Source organism: Prionailurus bengalensis, chromosome D3 (genome assembly GCF_016509475.1).
Source record: "Prionailurus bengalensis isolate Pbe53 chromosome D3, Fcat_Pben_1.1_paternal_pri, whole genome shotgun sequence".
NCBI lineage: Eukaryota > Metazoa > Chordata > Mammalia > Carnivora > Felidae > Prionailurus > Prionailurus bengalensis.
Window position 1 is genome coordinate 77,908,750 of NC_057356.1, and position 20,491 is coordinate 77,929,240.

Below are 20,491 nucleotides of genomic sequence, written 5' to 3' on the forward strand. Positions count from 1 at the left end.
AAAATTCATCCTAACCCCCCAGAGCTACGGTGCTTCTGAATGAAACAGGTCATTCCAGAGGGACAGCAAGAGCCCCCACCAGTCTCCCAGCAGTTCTAAGGTCAGAAGAAATGCCAGACGTTTTTAAGGGAGGAAAGTGGGTTTCCCTAAGGGATACGCTGGGAGACCAGTCAGCAGAGCCTCCTTCGTGTTCTTGCTGCCTCCCACCCCACGCACCCCACAGCTGGTTACCGCCAACTCCTCGGCACACAGATTCTCCCTTCAGAACAGCTCGTCCCTTTTCTTAGAAGGGCCAATTTAGTCCTCAGACTTCTCCAGTTGGCATCCTCAGCCCTGACCCCACCCCCGAGCCTCGGGATCGATATTCCTTTAAAGATCTCAAGGCTGGTGCGGGGAGACGGGGAAAAACACGTCATTTCCCATTCCCGTAATTCACACAGTCCACTTCCCCTGCTTGCAGGAAAGGGGGCCTATGTTCTGCTTTAAACAGGGACCCCTCTTAGCTATCCCTGTTTCCTTTTCATTGCTTTCGTTATGTATCTAACAGAACTTGCACTGAGGAAGCATGTGGAGCCCAGAACACTACGGAATTGGGAGAGAGGACATTCTGCGCTTGTCAAACCAGTCAGTGTAATCCCATCTTTTGAAATTGTAGAAGAAACCGTGCCTTCTCCGTCCCCACGTACATACCCTTCATCCCCTGTCTATACTGCTCATTTTTCCGGAAGGACTTTTCAATTTTAGCCATCTTTAAATAACCAGCGGGGCGCCTGGGTGGCGCAGTCGGTTAAGCGTCCGACTTCAGCCAGGTCACGATCTCGTGGTCCGTGAGGTCGAGCCCCGCGTCAGGCTCTGGGCTGATGGCTCGGAGCCTGGAGCCTGTTTCCGATGCTGTGTCTCCCTCTCTCTCTGCCCCTCCCCCGTTCATGCTCTGTCTCAAAAATAAATAAACCTTGAAAAAAAAATTAAAAAAAAAATAAATAAATAAATAACCAGCAAATTCAACATCTGATCTTCTTGCTTACGCAGCAAAGTCCAAACATCCGCAAGCTTGAAACATTTAAAAAAAAAATAGAGAAATTAAAAAAAAAAATCGACTGCAAGTGATGGGAGCGCATTACTTATGAGATCGCTTGTTAGTACGATAGTACAACTGAACCCTACACACTGTCCTTTACTAAGCACCACAGCTGGGTTTCATGGGGCCCAAAGTACAAGAATTTGGTACCAGGATCCATCTTCAGAGTGATGAAAGGGCAGAGAGAGACTGGAGTAGGAAAACGAGCTAAATTTTTTCACGATTTTCTTACCGCTGTCTTTTCTTATTCTGCTTTTGCCTTTCGACAAGCATGTTGAGAAAGACTGAGATTACAAGCATTATCTTCATGCGATCCTTTATTTCTCCCTCCTTCCATCAAGATTTATTAGTATTGCCTTCACGACTCAAAGCACAGACTTTCTCCGTTTTCATTAGTATCCCTGATGCTTCTGCACAGAGTACAAACTCAACATAAAACCTCTGGATAAACACATTTTCCCACTGACAATGACCTCACTAGGAAAACAGCACGCTGTGAAACAGGAAATACCGAAAGGGGGCATGTGTATAGCACACACAGGGAGAAATCTCTAGAAGGAGTGATCACAATAAGCTTGAATAACCACAAAGGCTTTGGGGGAAGGCTGGAGGCACGAGCAGGACTTGGAATAGGGGCAGGGACCGAAGGGAAAAGGAGAGTCTATGGAGAAGTGAGGGGGTAAATCCTGAAGACCTAGGAATTGTGGGCCATAAATTATCTTCCCCAATAGCAGTACGACCCTAACATCGTTGTGAGAAGGATTACACGATGGTCAGTTTCCAATTCCAACTCAGAACGTGCGATCTGACGGGAGAGACTTTGCAGTCAAAAATGGTAAAGAGGTCAAGTTTGAAGTCAGATGGACTTGAGATCAAAACCTAGCCCCACACCGGCAGGTTCGGCACCCTTGGACAACCTGCTGAACCTCTGCGTCTTACTGTCGTGAACTATGAAGGGATAATACCTATCCCTGTAAGGTGGTTGCGGGGACTAGGAGACTGCTTGAATTGCGCTCACGTGCTCCCAGGAGCACAATACTCAATTTGTTTGCTATTACACATTTTAAGTGTCCTTGGAAAGAAATTCAAGAGTGTGTGCGCGCCATAGCCAAATGCTAACCGCTCAGAAGATCCTGGAATAAACCACTGGAGGCTAAGCAGCCATGGCTCCTACAGCCTCAAGTATCAGGGCACAGGATTTCGTCCCTGGGGCTTGAAACTCTTCTGGAAGACGCCGAAGAAATGGGAGACGCTACGTTTCGCAAGGATTCCTCAATTAATGTCAGCCAGGCCCTTCGGGTCCTTGGATGAAAGGTTTCTGTAAATAAAGTTTTTATTATTATTTCTAAAACAGTCTTTCTCTACTGCTGCGAAGAGGCAGAATGTGGCCTTTCTAGATAAGGACGGCTCATCTCTCCATAAAACATCTGATTTAAATATAGTCTTTGGCTTTCTCCAGGGAGCACAGCTCCTGACCTCAAAACCTTTCACATCCTGGGTCATTTTCAAGTTTTTGCTCATCTTTAAGTAATTACAGAATTATCTACTAAGTGATTCTATGTTCCTATGTTGTTGACTCTAATGAGAACACGAAGTGAAATTAGCACCCTTCTCCTGACAGGGTAGTAGTTCTTTTTTCCTCTCAACCCAGAAAACGCTCTCCTCTGTCTTTTATAAAGAAACATACCAATTTTCTCTTAGGAGAAGGAGGACCTCCTGTCCTTGTTAAAATACTGGAGCCCGAGCAAATAAGTCAAGAAAAATAAAAAGCAGCTCAGACACGATAAAGGGGATCCAAAGGAGCACCTAGAGCTTGACGTGGACTTCCCCGGGCTGCAAGGTGTTCAACCGCTTTACGTCTCAGATTCCACATCCAAACAGGAAGGACTCTGTAGGGCCAGTATAGGACCACGTGGGAAGCCTGATGCTCGATGAGCGGAAACACCGATGCTACCTATCACTTTTTAAAAACCGAAAGCAGGGAGGGCGCCTGAGTGGATCAGTCGGTTGAGCGTCCAGCTCAGGTCATGATCCTGGGGTCACAGGATCGAGCTCCACGTCGGGTTCTGAGCTGAGCGGGGAGCCTGCTTAAGGCTCTCTCTCTTGGGGCGCTAGGTAGCTTAGTCGGTTGAACGTCTGACTCTCGAGCTTGGCTCAGGTCATGATCTTACACACAGACACGCCTCCAGTAAAAGAGGGGTTTCAAACCAACCTTCTCTAGGGTCTACTCTAACAGATATAAAACACACATTTCACTCCCTCCCTCTCAAAAATAATCAAAAAAAAAATGATGAAGACTATACATGGACTCAGACACCATGCTCACAGATACAGAGAGCAGAGGGAGGGGTGGGTGAAGTGGGTCAAAAGGTATAAGCTTCCGGTTACAAAAGATGTCGACATAACACACGGCATGGTGCCTATAGTACAGTATTGCATATTGACGGCAGCTAAGAGAGTAGACCTTAAGAATTCTTATCACAAATTCTACACGTATGGTGATAGATGCTAACTAGACTATGGTAATCATTTCTCAAATATGTACAAACATTGATTCATTCTGTTGTATACCTTAAGCTATTATATTGTATGTCCATTACAGCTCAATTTTTTTTTTTCTTTAATTCTAGAAAAATTTAAAACCAATGAAGAGTGAAGCCTGATCATGCCTTCATTTCCTGAAAGCCAGTCGCTGTGCTAGGCACCGAGGAGCCACAAGGAAAAAGACACGTCCTATCCTTCGAGAACAGACGGTCAGAGGATTGGAATAAGGCGTGAATTGGGATCTATCTGGCATGGCCTGAGGAGAGCTCCTCACTGCCGGGGAGGGCTGGGAAGGGCTTCGCGGAGAAAGCATTACTCAAACTGAGCATTGAAGGACCAAAAAAAAAAAAAAAAAAAAAAAAGTGAGCCAGGTAGATGCTGAGAGGGTGGCAAATGGAGGCAACTGTGGGCAGAGGAAACCATGTCCTATGACCAGGTCCTCTGCACCCCCATTTGTATCCATTAGGATCACTGCCCAGGAGAGAGTTCCTGACTGCCTCCCACGTGCTAAGACCTTGCTGAGAAACCATGGACCTAAAGGTGACAGGGCCTCTCACTCCAGTGACACGTTCCTAGGTGGATGAAACACTTTCTACTCCACGGAGACCCCCGAGTTAACATACACTCCTGTCGTCAGACAGGAAAATCCAGAGAAGGGCCCAACAGCCCAGAGACCCTGGGACCACTGCCTGATGAGGTAGCCTTGGGATAACCTGTTGTCCTCCTGGCAATTTCCGTGGGAAAAGCCGAACGAGTGACCTGTTCCACTTGAAAACAGCTTAGGCCGGGCCCCAGGAAACAGGGTTGGGACAGGAATCTGAATGCCTGAACTTCCCAGCCACAGCTTCTTGCCCAGAACACATTACCCTTCCAGAGCCACGGTGATGATCTCAGCTCCTGCTGTGCTCCGGGACAAAGTCCAATCGATCCCAGACTTAAAGTCGGACAAATATAGTTTTCCTAGTAATACAAAATCAGTCCTTATCTGTTAACCATTTCAGAAAAAAAAAAAAATGCTTTGTGGAGCTCCCAGAGGGCAGGGATCACACTGGCATCTCTTCTGTGTGCTCCATGACCGCGCTAAAGGCATTAGAACTCCCCCAGAATTGTTTAGTTACTTGGGATGAAATTCCTCAGATGGGATAGGGATGCAGTGACCCTTTCAGGGAAATCAGAAAGGCATCCGTGAGGAGGAAGATGTCCACATAGCAAACCACAAAGCACACAAGTGAAATGCTGACTTCCTATGTGCCTTGTTTATAAACCAAACTTTGTTTTAGTTATCTACATGCTTAACAAGTCTGTTATGACATCCCATTCCAAAGGGTCACCAAAAAAAAAAAGACATAGGAAACATGACTTTTTGCCTTCAAAGATAATGTCCATATGTGAATCCCTGTCATCTTTGGGTCCCCTCTTGGGACCAGCTCAGCCATCTGTAAATCAAGCATCTCCAAGTGGCCACAGGGGGACATACACAGAGGGGTGTCAAGAAACACAGCAAGTATCATCTCTGGAGGCTGCATTTTATTTTGGCTCTTTTGTCCCTCTGGCTATTTTACAATGAAAAGAGAACCTAATGAAGTCTTCTTTTTTAGCCAAGACATCGGACTTTGAGCATAACTGCTTTCTTAACCGAACTGTGTGACCTTACACCGATAAACACAAATGCAAGTTCTCACTTGACATTTTACTAGCTCCTCAGAGAAGGGCTTTTTTTAATGGACGTCCACACTCTAAATGAAACCCCCGAAGCAATAAGCCCACGCATGCCTTAGACTGATTAAAGGCCAAAGTGGTCCTCTTGAAAACCAAGGTTAACCCCCAAATCCTGTCCACCTGGAAATGCTCAGCCTTTTTGCAGTTGTGGATTTGGTCCTCCAATTTTGTGTGGTTTGGGTTGATCTTTATATAAAAGCATGTGCCAATCAGCATGGTAGATGGTGGTTCATGAGTTTGGATATACTGTGAAGATCCCCCTCTTAATGTCCAGAGTCTGACAGTCTGTGAATTAAAAAGGATGAATTATTGGGGCACCTGGGTGGCACAGTCGGTTAAGTGTCCGACTTCAGCCAGGTCACGATCTCGCGGTCCGTGAGTTCGAGCCCCGCATCGGGCTCTGGGCTGATGGCTCGGAGCCTGTTTCCGATTCTGTGTCTCCCTCTCTCTGCCCCTCCCCCGTTCATGCTGTCTCTCTCTGTCCCCAAAAAAAAATAAATAAAATAAATGTTGAAAAAAAAATTAAAAAAAAAAGGATGAATTATTTACATGGATACAGATTACTACACTGGAGACCCACCACCATTTAGGATATTGTTCCGACTGGACAATCATCCCAAATTTCAAAGGGCTTACAATGAGCTATGGGGGCACAACTCCTCTAGGAGTTGGTGATTGCCTACGAAGGCTAAAAGGGAAGCATGATTGCTACGTTCATTTTGGTTTCTTTGGCTGCTCTCCCTCTAACGCCCTTCAGCTGTCCTCGACAGACTCGGGCTTCATCCCAGAGCACCATTGCGGGGCTTGGGAGTCAGTATAGCACAGTGGTTAAACACAGGTTCTGGAACCTACCTAAATTCAAATTCTAACCACTTACTGTGTGATACTAACAAGGTTATTTAATCTCTTCAAACCTCAGGTTGTTGGTTTACCATCTACAAAATGGGGGGCAATAAAAGCATATATGTGAGGGGCTTATATTAAAAATTAAAATATAACAAGCTATTCAATACAGTGTTTGGCCCACATGTATTCAATAAGCATTAGCTAATATTGTTGTTGCATCATTTACAAAACTCCTTTTTCCAGGACCTTAAATCTTTTTTGACTCCTTATAGGTCAATATGACAATGAATTTTCCTTTGTTCCAGATCCCCAGACCCCTACTTTTAGCTTGTGCTAAACAGACTACTTACACTTAGGCCAAGACGTTAATGCAGACGAAATTATTTAGCAGTCATCCTACCAAATGCTCTCTTTGCATTTCAAAGGAGAGGAGCTGTCCTCGGTCTTTACTTCCTACCTTTCAGGAGAAACATAGGACTAAAGCCCAGTTTTAATTTTATATCAGCAATGGAATAATCTGGAGAAGGTTCTTTGAAGTAGAATTTGTCAACTACTCAAGAAGGGTAAAGATTTCTGAGAAGCTCAAGACTTGCCGGTGAGCATTTCAAGTGGAACTTTAATACAAAGGTGTTTATTGTGAATGAACGATTATCCAATCACTATGGAGCCCCAAGCTTCACTGCCTTAAGGCCCAAAGACTTAGAGCAACGCACCCATTCACTCACTCTTTAGTTTGTTCCTTTGAGTTTTCAATGACTATTCATTCACCATTCCTTGTGAACCATACACTGATCTAGCTACTGGGATGTAGACTTTTATAGATTGTTGAATTGATCTAGCAACTAGGGTACAAAGTTTTATAGATGGTTGAATTGCCTTTTACGTAGTTGACACTGAGGTGAATAGAGGACTCATAGAAAGCAGGTCTAATACAGAAGGCAGGCTTACAGAAGGGGGAGTTGTCAGGGAGAACTCTACACATATTCTACAGCTCTGACGTCCAATATGGTGGCCACTATGTGGCTACTGTATCTTTGAAATGTGGCTTATTTAGAAATGGAGTTAAAATTAAAGACGATTTAAAAAATTAAGTTTAAATAGCCTTAGGTGGCTAGCAGTTGCTATGTTGGACAGGACAGCTCTTGAGAAAGTGCTGCTGAATGACTCCTGTAGACAACCGAAGTTCCTTAGGATCGGTGGTGGTGGTGGTGAATTAAAGGCATCTGCTGGGGCGCCTGGGTGGCGCAGTCGGTTAAGCGTCCGACTTCAGCCAGGTCACAATCATGCGGTCCGTGAGTTCGAGCCCCGCGTCAGGCTCTGGGCTGATGGCTCGGAGCCTGTTTCCGATTCTGTGTCTCCCTCTCTCTCTGCCCCTCCCCCGTTCATGCTCTGTCTCTCTCTGTCCCAAAAATAAATAAACGTTGAAAAAAAAAAAAGGCATCTGCAGAGGTAAAGAAGTATTCTCAACTTCCCAAGCTCCCAATTACAAATGCATCCCCCTCCCCACCAGTCTCTTCCTTCTGCCATTCCTCCTCAGTGGGAACCCAAGGTTGAGCCTTCTCCTTCTGATATGGATTCCATTCCTTCCTCAGTCACCTCCTATTTCCTTTATCAAGTCTTCTATACTGGATCTTTCCCTTGGGCATATGAACATGCTCATGCCTCCTCTCGGTTCAGAACAAGTTACTCTCTTGCTGCCATCTTTCTCCCAGGCCCAGTCACATCTCCTGAAACAGTATTCAACATCTGTTGTCTCTTTTCTCTCATTACCCAGTGTTCCCTGATTCAGAATCTGGTTCCCATCCAGATTCCCTTCCACTGACACAGCTCTCCTGAAGATCACCAATGTTCTCTTTGAGGCTACATCCAACAGCCTTGAGTTCTTGCCTAACTTTTCTGTCACATCTGGTCTGTTGACCGACTCCTCCTTCTCGAAACATCTCCCTTCGTCTTCGGGACAGCACTTTTCTCTCTCCTTAGGCGGCCACCCTCCACTCTGCTTTACAGGCTCCTCTCGGTGTTCTGATGAGTTTGATCTTCAGCCATTTCCCCTTCTCATCGTGCACCCTCCTTTGTGGAGCCTCATCTGTTTCTGTGGCTTCGTCCACCATTCGTACGCCAGAAGTCTAACTCCAGCTCATTTCTCTCTCCTGTTCCCAGACGCATACATACAGCTGCTTACCGGACATCTCTCACATGTTATAGGCAGCTCAAATTCAACAAGTCCAAGACTAATCAATCATCATTACCCAACCTCATTACCACTAATACGGCTACCTCCTTAGGAATTCTACATGCTAAAGAATGGTTCCATTATTCACCTAATAGACCAAAGCCAGACAAGCCATTCTGATCTCCTTCCTGTACTACACCACCAAGTACTACAGGTTCCACACTCTTACTAGTTCTCCAGCCCTCATAGATCTTTCCAGCCCTGCTGCCACGGTTTAGTCAAGGGCTTCCTACTTCCTGGCCTCATTAACCCTGAAGGTGTCTTTACCTCCTATCAGTTTCACTCTCCTCCGATCCATCCTTCACGTGATCAGAGTTGATGGAGTAGATCGGCAAAGGCTTTTTCTGAAAGAGTCTTCTAATATGAAACATTGCCAAAGCATGAATTTTCCAAAGCAGAAGTCACGCCAATCTACCCAAAGAGGCAATGATCCAGTTATGGGGGGAGGGAGTAGGCATAATATTTCAGTACAACTGGACAAGATTTCCACTTACTACCAAGAAAATACGAATGAGGGGCACCTGGGTGGCTCAGTTGGTTAGGCATCTGACAACAGCTCAGGTCACGATCTCCCGGTTCGTGAGTTCGAGCCCCGCGTCGGGCTCTGTGCTGACAGCTCAGAGCCTGGGGCCTGCTTCGGATTCTATGTCCTGCGTGCTCTCTCTGCCCCTCCCCTGCTGCACTCTTTCAAAAATAAACGTTAAAAAGATTTTTTTTTACATACGAAATATTTCCACACAGTATTCTTTCTCCAACTTTGGGACATGGAGACAATGGGATATCATGGTTAAGTGAAAGTAGGCTAAATATCCGGGTCAACATGGATATAGCTCATAAACCTAACGTGGGGGGGGGGGGGGGGACAAAAGTCACATGATGATTTATGTGAACCTCAAAGACACGAAAAATAGTACTACGTGTCACTTACAGGATAAACACATAAGCAACAAAAGCATAAGGAATGTGTGGGAATAACAAATAACAAGGTTCAGGATCGTGGCTCCGTGTGGCTGGAAGAGAGAGGGCTGAAATCAGGGAGGTGACCAAGGGGTGTGTTAGCCACTGAAATATTTCATATCTTTTTTTTTTTTTTAATTTTTTTTTTTCTCAACGTTTCTTTATTTTTGGGACAGAGAGAGACAGAGCATGAACGGGGGAGGGGCAGAGAGAGAGGGAGACACAGAATCAGAAACAGGCTCCAGGCTCCGAGCCATCAGCCCAGAGCCCGACGCGGGGCTCGAACTCACGGACCGCGAGATCGTGACCTGGCTGAAGTCGGACGCTTAACCGACTGCGCCACCCAGGCGCCCCTGAAATATTTCATATCTTAACCTGAGTGCTGGAAGGGCCTTCACTGTAGTACTGTTCTATACTTCTATATATATTAAGCAACGTATATAATACATATAATGTGTGTACGTATACACATATAGTGTTTAGTAAATTGTGTGTGTGTATATATTATTCAGAAAATTACTTAAAGGTAATTTCTAAGAACAGACCTTTTTAGGCAAAGACCATCTAACACTGTCCTAAGCTCTGTTGCTCCCCACCCCTTCCTCTCAAAAAAAAAAAAAGAAAAAAAAAGCCACCCCGTAATCACGTTACAGACCAATATACCCCTAGAACAGAAAAGGATTTCCCAGACTCTGGCCATAGGAAATCTCCTCCTCCGGCACTCGCCGATAAAATTTAGAAGCTAGAGGCACTCCCAGAATTGGGATACTGTGCTTTAACGGGATCGTTAGTGTTCATTTTCAGAAGGGCTTTTGTTTCATACGCACGTTACATAACTGCACTGGTCTGACCCGCCTGGGAACCGGGAAAGCAGCATTGGCTGGCGCCTCCAGCCGCTTCCTGAGAGGGCTCCAGGGCTCGCTCAGAAAATAATCCCACCGACCCCTAGAGGTGGACACACGAGCTGAGCCTCAGACGGAGACCAGAGGTGACAGGGCTCGTTCTCTGCAGAGCCAGCTAGCAAAGCGAATTCCGGCACACCGCTCCCCTTCCTCCCTACCGAAGTCCCTGGGGCAGGGGGGAGGGGGATTCACGAGCTGCCCGCAAGTGTTCAACACCAGACAACCCAAAGGGCCTCTTTATGCACAACGATCAACTTCTGACGTGCTCCCGAGCCAATGTTCTTTGACTCAGATTCACTCGGCTTTCTGAGTTTGCTTTTTACTGTATAGGCCTCATGCTTTAGCACAAAGAGGAGGAGGAAACGAAACCGTCTGCGACAGCAGGCTTGTTTTCAGAGAACTGGAAGGTACCGAGACATCGACTGGTGGATCTCACAGCTGGCTCTGGCGCTTTCAACAGAACAAGGTAGTCTTACACTCAGGGCAGCCCGGCCATCAATGCATGTCCTTTGTCATTCATTAGGTGTCGCTCAGCTGGCGTACTCAGCATCAACACTCCCTCCTTCCGGTGGAGGACTGGTGAGGACTCAGAACTTGAGTGATAACCCAGGAAAGGACCCCTAGGACACCTGCTTGAGGGTGACTGCTCTCTCGCGGCCCCTCCCCTCCGGGCACAGCTCAGAAGGAAACGCACAGCGATCAGACTTTTTCAGAAAGCAGAAAAACGATTCAAAATGCTCTCCAGCAGACACCCACGCTTGGGCAAAGCAGAAGGTTGCCAAAAAGCGTTTCTCCGAACGCAGAAAGGTGGCCTTCGTGACACTGACCTAAAAGCTTCAAAAGTGAGCCTAGATCTTAAGCATCAAGTTCAGGCTCAAGTAGATGCTGACTCAAGTACACAGTCAACGGAGAAAACAGAGGTCTAAAAAGTCTTAGGAGCAGGACAAGGTCTACCCCCGCTTGGCTGACTTAAAGCTATTCAGTCCGTGAGCTTTCGAGACCTGCTGGGATGTGGCAGACTGCCGGGGCTCCGCGATTATTCGCATCCCTGGGTCTGCGGAGTCCTCCCCGCTCAGAGTTCCTGCAATTCACAGAAAGCGGGGGCCGAACGAACACGTATTTTGCTCACCTTTACATTAAGAGCGACTGGGGCAAATCTCAAGCGTCGAGTGAGAGCTTAGTCAACCTTTTGGCAGAAGCAACGGTCCTTCAGACCACCTAACCCTCCCTCCATCAGTGCACCGTGGACGTGCTCCAGAGGGGACCCTGGCCTTCCCTCCCGCCTCCTCCAGGCAGCAACCCCAGGGCTCTCAGAGAGGGTACAAGGGCCACCCAGCTGCCCTCCCTCTCCACCCTGGCCTGCCCAGAGGAGAGCCACTTAGCCGGCGATGCTGCCATCCCGTTCTTCCCGGGAATACAGCAACAAGAAGGAAGGAAGGAAGAAGGAACAGGAAGAAGGAAGACTCATGGAGCTTGATTATTTGGCAGGCGCTGGGCTAAGGGGCCGAAGAAATGGAGGCCTGGACTGCCCTGATAAACTAGCCAAGTTCACACAGCCAACAAGTCATGGAGCCAAGACAGGAGCCCTGGTATTCTGAAGCCTTCTCTGCTGGGCCGTAGGAGCCACTGATGTAAAGGATTCTGAAGACGCACATCCAGTGGTTTCCCTATAGAGGACGGTGGTTCAGGGCAAAGAACTCAAACCCAGTCAACCCAAGAGGTGGGCTTTTTCTTCCGTGTTTTTTTTTTTTTTTTTTAACCTATCTGGGTGGGAAAACAAGACTTACCCAAAGAATTCGAGACTGTGGCAAGAGGGCATATAATTAAGTAAAATTATGCGGTATGGACTTTAAACCCTAAAGGAAGTCAGAGCAGACAGACCTCAAGGAAGCTTCCTGACTGGGGCCTGAGGCGAGGGGGTACGGGGGGCAGGGGGTGGGGAACGACAGGAACAAACGCCAGAGGCTGCACATACACATGCAGATAATCACATGACCCAGCGGCCAGCAGGACACAGCTGTCATTAGTCGCCATCCACAGCGTCAAAATACAAACTTGTCGAGTATACCGGCTGTCAGGGCGTTTCATGTTCTCCAGAGTGGTTTCTGGAACACTTGAAAATTCCAAAGTTACTTCTGAACTGGTCACTTTTAAAAGTTCACATGCAGGGCACCTGTGTGGCTCAGCTGTTCAGGCGTCTGACTTGATTTCCGCTCGGGTCACGAGCTCCCACCCGTGCTTGCCCTCGCTCAAAGTCAACTTACAAAAAAGTGAATATTCAACGCATTCAAGTTCACAAATTCAAAGTTCTCCTTACCAGTCCATACAGTGACGCTAACCATTCTTTTAAAGAGGAAGTTCACAAATTACGCTCTCTGAATGTTTTTAACCACATTCAGAAATTTTCAATCATCCGTTTTTAGAGTACGTCAACCACCTAACTCAGATTTTGCATTTAAAATTTCAATCTAGGGGCGCCTGGGTGGCGCAGTCGGTTAAGCGTCCGACTTCAGCCAGGTCACGATCTCGCGGTCCGTGAGTTCGAGCCCCGCATCAGGCTCTGGGCGGATGGCTCGGAGCCTGGAGCCTGTTTCCGATTCTGTGTCTCCCTCTCTCTCTGCCCCTCCCCCATTCATGCTCTGTCTCTCTCTGTCCCAAAAATAAATAAACGTTAAAAAAAAAAAAAATTTAAAAAAATTTAAAATTTCAATCTAATCAGTTCTTAATGTCTCTCGTTTATCCGCTAATTTATCAGCTTCCATGCTTGTAAACATGAGTCTAAGACCTTTTACTCGAATACCTATTTTAAATAGAAGCAAAAGAATTTTTCTCTCCTAGGCAGCACTTTTATAATGTTAAATACCAACAATATTTGAGATAGCAAACGTATTTTTTGGTTTTGAACCAAAAAATAATGTGATTTGCTTCTACTTAGCTCTTACTTGAACCTAAAACACACTTAATCCACTCAAGAAACAATCATGCCTTCCCAAATAATTTGAGTTTCCTTCCACACTAGCTTTGGGGGATTTTTTTTCTTTTTTTAACTGGCTGGGTTTGCACCCTGGCCACAATCTGGAGCAACAGATGCCCGGGGCAATTCTTCTCAGCATCCCGTGTTATGGTTGTTAAGTCAACACAACCCAGAAGGAATGGCCTCACAGCCCACATCCCTAGCCTTAAGTACCGGTTGCCGATGTCTTAATCCTGGAAGTCTGGACACCGGGATTGTAGCTAACTTCCTTCAAGCCGAGGCTGGAGGTTTCAGCTCTTTGGCTCTTACCCAGTCTTTCTCAAGGCGTTGTTGGCCTCTGGGGTCACAGTTCCAAAGTTGAGCAGATGACCGTTTTTCCTGACTTCCATTAACCTGATATAAAAGGGGGTGACATTATCCCACCTAGGGGTCTCAGGGTTGCTCTCAGAACAAACGTTAATATGCGAGTCATGGGTCTTAAGCACAGCAATGTCATATTCTGTTCCTAGCGAACGGCACAGCCAGATGTTCCAGCCAGAAACCCACGTCTTCAGGGACTCCTCTCCTCGGCACATCCAATTACAAACATCTGACAACCGTGCATCCAGTCTTCTTTGCCTCCTGCCCTACCTAGGACAAAGACTAGAGCCTTTCTCCATCTTGATTAGAAGACTACCCCCGGTTCAGAGTCCTAACCCGTCTCCCCTGTAGATGTCCCCACTCCGCCAAAGAGACCTCTGAACACACGGCTCTGCTGGGATCAACCACTGAGCTGTAAAACCCAACGTAGTTTCCTACTATCTACAGGGTCCTCCCTTTGGGATGTGCAAGGCTGTTCACAGCTTTGCTTGCAGTTTCGTTCCCAGAATCCCTTGTTCTTGTTCCCTGACACCATGCTCACTCATGTCCTGCACTTTGGCCCACCCAACTCCTCCTGAATAGAACAGCCTTCTCTCTCCTCTCTTCCTCATTCCAGGCTCATTTCTAATGTCACCTGCACTAGTCAAGCCTTTCAAGATCAATTGTCAGAAAACCGCAACACACACACACACACACACACACACACACACACACACACACAAAACTCCCCTTACGTGTGTTTTCATTGCACTTGATCTACACGTTGGCCACATTAAGCTATAATTTTATTTCCTAAGTAGGTACGAGCACATGGTCAGGAGCTGTTTTATTCTTTATCGACACAACACTCAGCGTATTTAACCTGCCGCTTGTCCCACGAAGGAGGAGGTTATTGTTGGCACAAAGTAGATGCTAAATAAACATCCTCCCCAACCCCACAGAGGTCACCTTAGAAGGCAAGATCCACACAGGAACTTTGTTTTGTTCACTGGCATAGCTACAACAGTGCACGTAAGCATTCAATATACGAAAAGGAAGCAACAAGAAGAAAGTTCCTTCAGAAGAAGGGGGATACCTTCTAAGGGGACTTTGGCAGTAAAAGTTTGCTTCCAAACAACTACCACCCCGGCCACATCAGGATCAAGAGAAAATTCTGAAGTCACAGAAACCAGACACAACCAAGCCCTGCTGTGGTCCAACGAGGTAGAGATCACGTGAATGGGTGGCCTGGCCTGCCCCCACCCCGGCTAGCACACACCTGGCGCCTCCCTCACAACCCGAGGATCCTCGTGAGGGCCAGCGAGAGACCAGCTCTCAAGAATCTTCCAGAGCTGGACAACGTGGGCAGACTTGGCCAACCAGCGAGGGCTGCTGTGGGGTCAGGGGAGCACGTGGTTAGACGGAGGAAGGGAAGAACATCGAGAGGACAGATTCGAGGAATGCCTGCCTTTGATGAAAAGTTGGCAACAATGGGGGGGGGGGTGGGCGGTGGTGGTGAGCCAGAAGAGGCTCTGAGAAGCGATGGCTGAAGCATTTATGGGAAACCCCAAGTGTGGTCAACACGGGCTGTGAGGTGAGGGACTGGGGGTTAAGCAGCACTACCTAAGATATCTGCAGAGTTGGATCCGTTTCAAGTCTAGACATTAAGAACATGAGGAAGGGAAGGGCTGCCCCTTTCCCCCTTCTTTGGGATTATGGCTCCCCAGGGAAGAAACAGGACACCCCCCACCCCTACCCCCGGGCTACAGGGAGGTAGTGCCATGTTGGCTGGAGCTGACCTCTTGTGAAACTCCCTCCGAGGCTCCCAGCCAAATCCACTGCTTCAGTCCTGGCTCTTCCAAGGGCCCGGTCGCCTTCATCTTTCTCCCGCCTAGCACTAGACGCCTGGTGCATGGGAGACAGTCCGTTAAGGTTGGAGGGAGTCCAGCCTTGAACAAGTTGCATTCCATTTCCCAGAAACGGATTCTTGACGTAACACCCGAAGAATTTCACACGATGGCCACAGCGTGATGAAGGCGCTGCCGAATTTCATTTCGAAGTCCACTCAGAGAGAAGGCTTGGGTTTTCACCCCAACCCTGCCACGAATTGGGTAACGCTGGGCAGGTCGGTACACCTCAGCCCACGCTTTAACTTTCACGGGTGCTGAGGCTAAGAGAACAGGGCCCCTCCGGTCTGGTTCTCAGGGCAGATGGGAAGCCTCTGATTCTCAAATGTGGCTGCACAAACCTAGCTGTCCAGTTTTCCCCAGACCCAGACGTTAAGGACCTTTGGGAGTGGAGCCCGGGCATCGGCATTCCTAAAAGCTGCCCCGGTGATTGTAACACAGAGCCAGAGTCAGAATTTACAACACAACGGCAGTGATGCCCAAGATAATTACCGGAGCGTTGCTTCATGCGATTGGGGGGGTGGGGAAGGGGGAGTGAAAGAATGGTTCTGGCACCTCCTTAGAATCAGGCACCACCTGTTTCTCGCGCATTTCCCATCGCTCCCCGCACACTTTTTTTAGTTTTTTTTTTTTCAATGTTTTTTATTTATTTTGGGGACACAGAGAGACAGAGCATGAACGGGGGAGGGGCAGAGAGAGAGGGAGACACAGAATCGGAAACCGGCTCCAGGCTCCAAGCCATCAGCCCAGAGCCCGACGCGGGGCTCGAACTCACGGACCGGAGATCGTGACCTGGCTGAAGTCGGACGCTTAACCGACTGCGCCACCCAGGCGCCCCTCCCCGCACACTTTTAACACCAGAGGAGGAGTTACTGGATGCCTCAGGTACACTTCTGAAATGCTTACGGGTTTTGGTCTGAGATTCTTTGTTTAGCAAAACGACCTGTGAAGGTGCCACGCGCGTTACCATAAGCCCAGCCTTTGGCAAGGACGTCACCTGAACACATGCTGCTCAGACCGAAGGTCGGGGGCTGAGAAAGAACAGGAAACCTGAGAAGGGTGATTTAAAATGAAGAGAAATGCAATTTTCCATCAGAGCTGACTGCCTTTGTCTGACCAAGAGCAGGTCACAGGGCAGAGGAGGGAGGATGAAAGGCAGAGGGAAACACCACTCCGAGGGATTTCTTCTAGAGACCCCCCCCCCCCCCCCCGAGCTGAAAAGCAATGCCCGTGTTGCCCTGGCCGGTGTCTGACTCCCACCAACATCTTTCCCTGGAAAATTCGGCCATCAGGTTTTTCGTTTTTAGGCTCACAAGGCATCCATGTTAGCAGACACATTTTTCAGTACTTCTGACTTGGGGATTAGTCTGCTCCGATCTGAGCCACGCTGACGTTGGGGCCTCCACGTGTGAACGTGCTCTTATTTGATCCATTGCCCCCACCCCCCACCCCGCCTGCCGAGAAGGTTCCAAGGCACCGTGCCTGCAGTAATCAAATCAGTATGTGACTTCCACGTCATGCAGAATTAATCAGACGTGATAAATTAACAGATGGATCGTATTTTATAACTTACCTCAAAGAGATAAAGTGGATCTAGGATCCTTAATTAAAAATCTAAGATAACTGGGGCGCCTGGGTGGCTGAGCCGGTTAAGCATCCGACTTCGGCTCAGGTCATGATCTCACGGTTCGTGGGTTTGAGCCCCACATAGGGCTCTGTGCTGACAGCTCAGAGCCAGGAGCCTGCTTCAGATTGTGTCTCCCTCTCTCTTTGCCCTTCCCCCACTCCCACTCTGTCTCCCTCCGTCTCAAAAATAAACATTAAAAATTTTTTTTTTAAAAATCTAAGATAACCAATTTGAACCATGATTCTGTATTGAAGTTAAATGTCCCCATAAACGAGGATTGATTTCTTACATTAGGTTTGTGGTGGTTTATGTGCGATTTAAAGATATCAAATTTGGTGCAGCCAACTCCTGGCCCCCCAAGTCTAACTGTGTGACTTTCAGAAATCTACATCCATGATGTCCTTAGAAAAGTCCCCCTTTGAACTAGACCTTGAGGGATATTAAATGGTGTCTTTCCCTGGGATGAAAGAAAGGGCTGAGAATCACCACGTGCCTATGAACTACTGATGTTTTTAAAGCAATAGTTTAATTTCAGATGGAAACTTTTCGGATTTTATGCAAGGCAGAGAGTCAGAATGAACAAACACTACCCCAGCTAGTATCGTGTGAAAGTTACTTGATTTCAATGTTACAGGACTATTAAATATTCATAATTACATGTAAGGGTTTTATCCTGTTGTTAGCATTAAAAATTTTTTCCAATAGTAAAGAAGGATGGAAAATACTTGAAAATCTTAAATATGTATCAACCCCAAAGAATCTGTTTACCTCAAAAGCATAAATGATTTAAATCATACTAGAAATGATGTCACCATCATGTAGTACATGTTTTTCTAAATCCTAAAGTTTCAAAAATATTTTACTTTTTCTCAATGTCTAGTTAGACCATCACATGAGAATGGGTACTAATTTTCCAAACTGCAAGCCAATTGTTCCAAAACTACACATTAATTCTCCATTAATTTGTGATAATTGCTACCATATATTAAAGGATCAAGTATCTGATTTGTCCTGCTCAAGTTTTAGGAACTATTTTTAATGTAATTTGTTGACAAGTTAGCTAACATACAGCATATACAGCGTGTTCAGGGCTTCGGGAGTAGATTCCCATGATTCACTGCTTACATTCAACACCCAGTGTTCATCCCAACAAGTGCCCCCCCTCGGTGCCCATCACCCACTGCCCCTCTTCACTTCTCCCATCAACCCTCAGTCTGTTCTATTTAAGAGTCTCTTATGATTTGCCTGCCTCCCTCTCTGTTTGAAACTACTTTTTCCCCCTTCCCTTCCCCCACGGTCTTCTGTTAAGATTCTCAAATTCCCCATGAGTGAAAACACAGGATATTTGTCTTTCTCGGACTTCTTTCGCTTAGCATAATATCCTCCAGTTCCATCCATGTTGTTGCAAATGGCAAGATTTCATTCTTCCTTATGGCGGAGCAAGATTTCATTGGGTGAAACACATCTTTATACATTCATCTACTGATGGACATTTGGGCTGCTTCCATTATTTGATTCTTGTAAATAACGCTGCAATAAACACAGGGATGCACATAGCTTTCCAAATTCACGTTTTCGTTTGTCTTTGGGTAAATAGTTGTGGAGTTACTGAACCACAGAGTAGTTCTATTTTTAATTTTTTGAGGAACCTCCATGCTGTTTTTCATAGGGGCTACACCAGTTTACACTCTCACCAACAGTTCAAGAGGTTTTTCCTCCCGCAACCTGGCCAACATTTTTTTTTTTAGTCATTCTGACAGGCATGAGGAGCTATTTTGCGATTCTGATTTGCAATTCCCTGATGAACGCCGATGAGTATCTTTTCATGTGTCTGTTGGCTATCTGGAAAAGTGGCTACCTAGGTCTTCTGCCCATTTTTAAATTGGATTGTTTTTTGGTGTTGAGTTACAGAAGTTCTTTATGTATTTTGGATACTAACCATCGGATAGGTCATTTGCAGATATCTCCTATTAAGTTGTCTTAGTTTTGTCGACAGTTTCCTTTGCTGCGAAAAAGCTTTTTACTTTGATGCAGTCCCAGTTTTTTTGCTTTTGTTTCTCCTGCCTCAGGAGACGTATCCAGAAAAATGTTGCTGTGGCCAACGCCAGAAAAATTACTGCCTGTACTCTCTTCTGGGATTTTTATGGTTTCAGGTCTCCCATTTAGGTCTTTAACCCATCCAAATACTAACCAGACCTGACCTTGCTTAGCTTCTGAAAGCAGATGAGATCAAGGGTGTTCAGAGCGGGAGGGTTATAGACAAGGTCTTTAATCCGTTTTGAGTTTTTGTGTACGGTTTAAGAAAGTTTTCCCAACACCGTTTGCTGAAGAGACCGTCTTTTTCCCCACTGCTATCCTCGCCTTTGTCGAAGACTGACCACGTAATCACGAGCTGATTTCTGGGCGCTCTATTCTGCTCCATTGGTCTATGCATCTTTTTCTGCCAGTACTATACTGTTTTGATTACTACAGCTTTGTACTAGATCTTCTATCTGGAACTGTGCTATCTCCAAGTTTTGTTCTGGACCGCATGGATCCTGGAGATTGCTTTAGGGAGTATGGACATTATAACCGTATCAATTCTCCCAATCCACAAACATGGAATATTTTTCCATTGGAATAAAGAAATTGAAAATGATATAACCAATGTTTTATAGTTGTCAGATGACAGCCCTTTCACCTCTTTGGTTAAGTTTATTCCTATTTTTTTTTTTTTTCCTTTGGTGCAACTGTGAACAGGACTGTTTTCTCTCACTTCATGATTAGCATATAGAAAGGCATCACATTTCTGTATATTGGTTTTGTATCCTGCATTCTTAGGAGTTCCTTTACCAGGTCTAGTAGTTTTTGGGTGGAGTCTGGAGGATTTTCTATATATGGTATCAAGTCATCTGAAAACAGTGAAAGTTTTACTTCTTCTTTACCTATTTGGATGCCTTTTCTTTTTCTCGCCTGACTGCTGTGGCTAGGATTTCCAACGCTATGTTAAATAAAAGTGTCAAGAATAGACATCCTTGTCTTGTTCCTGATCTTAGGTGGAAAGAGCTCAGTTTTCCACCATCGAGTATGATGTCAGCAGTGGTTTTTTATATTGCCTTTATGTTGAAGTGTGTTCCCTCTAATCCTCCTTGGAGGGTTTTTTATCATGAATGGAAATTGTATTTTATCAAATGCTTTTTTCTGTCTCTACTGAAATGATCACGTCATCTCTTCTCTTGCTGTGATGTATCCTGTTGATCTGCAAATATTGAACCAGCTTGCATCACAGGAATCATTCCCACCTGATTGCGATGAATGATTTACTGTGTTGTTGGATTCAGTTTGCTAGTATTTTGTTGAGAATTTTTGCATCTATGTTCAGAGAC

General features: G+C 46.2%; 1 protein-coding gene across 1 annotated transcript in view; it reads right to left on the bottom strand.

Moving 5' to 3' along the window:
* The window catches only part of CCBE1 (collagen and calcium binding EGF domains 1), a 235,611-nt gene that overhangs the window by 147,271 nt on the left and 67,849 nt on the right, over positions 1-20,491 (bottom strand). The gene's annotated exons all lie outside the window — the stretch shown is intronic.